Source organism: Alligator mississippiensis, chromosome 16, assembly GCF_030867095.1.
Source record: "Alligator mississippiensis isolate rAllMis1 chromosome 16, rAllMis1, whole genome shotgun sequence".
NCBI classification, from domain to species: domain Eukaryota; kingdom Metazoa; phylum Chordata; order Crocodylia; family Alligatoridae; genus Alligator; species Alligator mississippiensis.
The window spans coordinates 3,056,267-3,059,951 of NC_081839.1; the positions used below are offsets into that span (position 1 = coordinate 3,056,267).

Consider the following 3,685-nt stretch of genomic DNA (forward strand, 5'->3'; position numbering starts at 1 on the left):
TGGGCTGGGGAGCCAGAGCTGCCTCGGTGCCAGTCAGCGATGGGTCCTGGGGCTGCGGGAGACGGGGGGAGTGAAGGGGACCCCGAAACGGGCAGCCCCCGAGGCTGCGATGGGGCTCCAGATGCTGCCGGGAAGACTCACCCGACCACGGCCCAGGTGCGGGCGACCGGGCTCCTGTGCCAGGCAGCTGGGAGCAGTCCCCGGGGCCTCCTGGCGTCTCCCTGCCGGCTCCTGGGCAGGTCGTGGGGCAGGCGCCATCGCTCCGGCCTGAAACCAGACAGGTTGGGGGGTCGTCAGGCCCGGGGCAGGTGATGGCACCAGCTCCTGAGCCCCCTGCCCTTGCTCCTGCTTGGCTTTCGGATCTGGTCCTCTGGGCATTCACATGAGGGGCAGCGTGCTCCAGTGGTTAGAGCTAGGCCTCCTGGCTCCTTTCTGGACTTGCTGAATGAGCTGCTTGGTGCTGGAGACTCCCAGGGGCCTGCAGCTAGGAAGGGGCTAAGGGCTCCTGCCTCAGTTTCCCCTCCTCCTAGTGCCCTTTAGTGAGTCTCCACCTTGCCTGAGCCCTGTGCCCCGCTGCTCCACTGTCCTGCCCCGCCAAGGTGGGTTGTGCCACCCAGGCCAGCCTGGGGGGAGCCTCAGCTCATCCCTGCCCACACTGTGCTCCCCCATGGGCACTCACTCGCTGCCCAGGCCGGTGGCTTCGTCCTGCAGCTCCATGCGCAGAGTCCTCAGGGTCTGGGCGATGAGCCGGTGGTGCCCGCTGGACGTGGTCTCCTGCAGCCGCCACAGAAGCAGGCGCGTGGGGAGCTGGACGTCCGGGGAGCGCGGGGGCCACAGGGTGTCCAGCACATCGGCCTGGGGCGGAGAAACAGCGACGCCCTCCACGCAGCCACCAGCGGGGCCCCGGGCTGGCTCGTCCCAGGCAGGGACTGTGGGGGCATGGGGGTGGGGGTCTTCCCTGCCCTCCTGCAGTGGAGCGGGGGCCGTGTCGCACCAGGTCCCTCGGGATCTGCCGTGCTGGGACCCGAGGGGCGCACCCACCGTGTCCGCTGCGCTGCTCTGCTCAGGGGCTGATGCCTTGGCCGCCGTGACCAGCAGCGGCAAGGAAATGGGGGGCCCCGGCTCCCACCCCGGCACCAGCGAGGTGCCTCCCAGCCCCCATGCCTGGCTCTCGGGCTGCCCAGAGGTGACTGCTTCTTGCTGGCGTTCCCGGGGCCGTGGTGCTACGGGGGGCAGCGGGGCGCCCCTGCCAGCCTGATCCACTCTGGGGGCTGGGCTGGGGGTCTGTCCATCGCTGCCCCCATGCCCGTCGGCTCCCTGTGCCCCGTGGCTGGACGCAGTCCTTGGCTCGGGGCTCTCCACGATGCTGTCCAGGATGGGGCGAAGGTCAACCAGGATCTTCTTGGTGCGGGGGGCAGCGGCAGGTGGCTGCGAGGGGCAGCAGCTGAGCGGAGAAGAGGCCATCTCCCCTTTCAGCGTGGAGGTCTTGGCAATGGCAGCTTTCTTCCTCCTCTCCCGCCGCCGGCCGGCCCTGGGCCCCCACCGGGAGCCAGCCAGATCCTGCCCCGGGCTCCCCGCCGGGCACCATGTCTTTGCCGTGGGGGCATCTGCAATGAGAGAGGCCAGACCCGTGCAACACCCGGGCCAGGTTGGATTGAGCGTTGAGAGCTGAAGGTGGGGCTGCCCCTCTGCTCCGAATCCAAGCCCTGTCCGTGTCCTTAAGCTCTGCCCAGGCAGCGCCTTGTGCCACCCACCCCCGCCCTGCTCCTTCACTTGGGTGCGCTACTCTTTACTCCTCCATACTGAATGGCCTCCACGTCCCACCCCAGAAGTGGCTGCATTCCAGCCTCAAGCAAAGGGCTCCGTGGCTGGAAAGCCCCTGGGAAGCCGGGAGCAGGGTTACGGCTGAGCCCTACCTTCCCCGGGGGGCTGCGGCAGGGGGAGGCGGAAGATCAGGTCTGCCCAGACGATGGGGGGCAGGCGCCGCGGCCGGCTCTTCTGCTTTGGGGGCTGCAAGCCCATGCCTGTCAGCCTCCCGGGAGCTGCCTGGAAGGTGCTGGCAGGGAGGAGAGGGGCTGGGGGGCAGCTGCGTGGGCAAGGGTGCTAGGCTACAGGGAGTCTGGAGGGGCTGGACCCAGGCGGGCCCCAGGTCCCCACCGTGCCCCCGTGCATGGCCCTGTCCCATGCCCAGCCTGCTCCGCCCGGACCCGGGGGGTAACCACAGCACAGCCGAGAAAACCAGAGGAGCAAGGTGGCTTCGCCAGCTCCAACAATGGCCCTACGTGCCTGCCACGGGGTGGGGCCCGCCTGCCCGCTCTTAAGGTGGACTCAGGGCCCGGCTCCCTGCCCCCATATACCCCCCAGCCCCTGCTCCCCCATCAGCGAGGCTACCCCTCTGCCCCCTCGCGGTGTGCGCTGGGGAGGCTACGGCCATGCCCAGGCACTGGGGCCCTTTGCGCTCGGTGCTGTACGTGCCCCCAAGTGCATCAGACCCGGTGGGTAGAGGTGGGAGAAGGGGGCACAGCCCATGCCAGCGGCCTGGCCAAGGGGGCAGATTGCAAACTGGGAGGGCATGTTGGCAGCAAGTGGGCAGGAATCCAGTGCCCCTTGCTGCAGCCCCCGTGTCCACATGGCTGGGTGGGAAGCATGCTCACATGCGTGTTGATGCGTGGGGCTCCCTTCCTCCCCCACTTCTTTGTTACAGGTGCCAGGAAGCCCCGTGCCACCCCCCCCCCGTTGTCTCCTGCCCTGCTCCACCTTAGTGGCACTGCCAGAGGCTTCCCGGGCACTTGGTAGCAACGCAAACAGCCGCTGTCAACAGACCAGACCCATGCTCCGGCCGCTCCCGGGCCAGGGATGCCTGCAACCTGTCCTGGCATGAGCTGGGCACCCACAGGGCCAGGCAGCCATGAGCCTGCCACCCCTGGATGGGGCACAGTGCACCCAAGCTGATGAGGCTGAGCAAATATAGGGGCCAGGCCAAAATAAATCAAGGCCAGCCCAGGCACCGTCTGCCTGGCTGGCTCAGAGCCAACACAGTGCTGTCTGCCCTTGGCGTGGGTAGAGCTTGGCTCGGTCAGGGCAACCAAGCAATTAAGCTGGATGGCGCCGGAGCTCTGTCTACACTAGGGCTGTGGGGGGGCAAGGCCCAGCCGGGATGCCCAGGACCCCTGGCAGCCCCATGGTGGCAGGAAGGGGGGAAGAGCCGGGGGCGGGACTTGGCACCGACATATAAGTATTTATCAAAGTCGGGCAAAATATGAACCCAAGGGAGCAAAATATGGAACGCTTCACGAATTTGCGTGTCATCCTTGCGCAGGGGCCATGCTAATCTTCTCTGTATCGTTCCAATTTTAGTATATGTGCTGCCGAAGCGAGCACAAAACCACCCCCTGCTTCAAATGTATTTAAAGCTCAAGATACTGTAAAATATTCAAGTTATGGTGAATTACGTTGCTATTAAAACCTATCCCATTTAAATGAAGATCTAATATTTAATAAGGAATATGCAGCCTATATGTGGTTAGCGTCCTTTTTCATCCGTGATTCTTATGTTTTTTGGAATTGGAGGCTTTTTTCTCTCGCGCGGGGTGTGACGGGAATGGCGTGGCTCTCCCGCCCCCCCTGCTATGTGAAATAGGGGCGGGGCGCCGCACCGCTCAGCCGCCGGCGTCCCAGGGTGCTT

The 3,685-nt window shown here is 65.6% G+C and overlaps 1 non-coding gene across 1 annotated transcript; it reads right to left on the reverse strand.

Moving 5' to 3' along the window:
• Positions 1 to 3,274: 3,274 nt before the first annotated feature.
• Positions 3,275 to 3,381, reverse strand: LOC132246661 (U6 spliceosomal RNA). Its single transcript, XR_009458073.1, has one exon. It is a non-coding gene; the product is annotated as a U6 spliceosomal RNA (small nuclear RNA).
• Between the last annotated feature and the right edge of the window lie 304 nt (positions 3,382 to 3,685).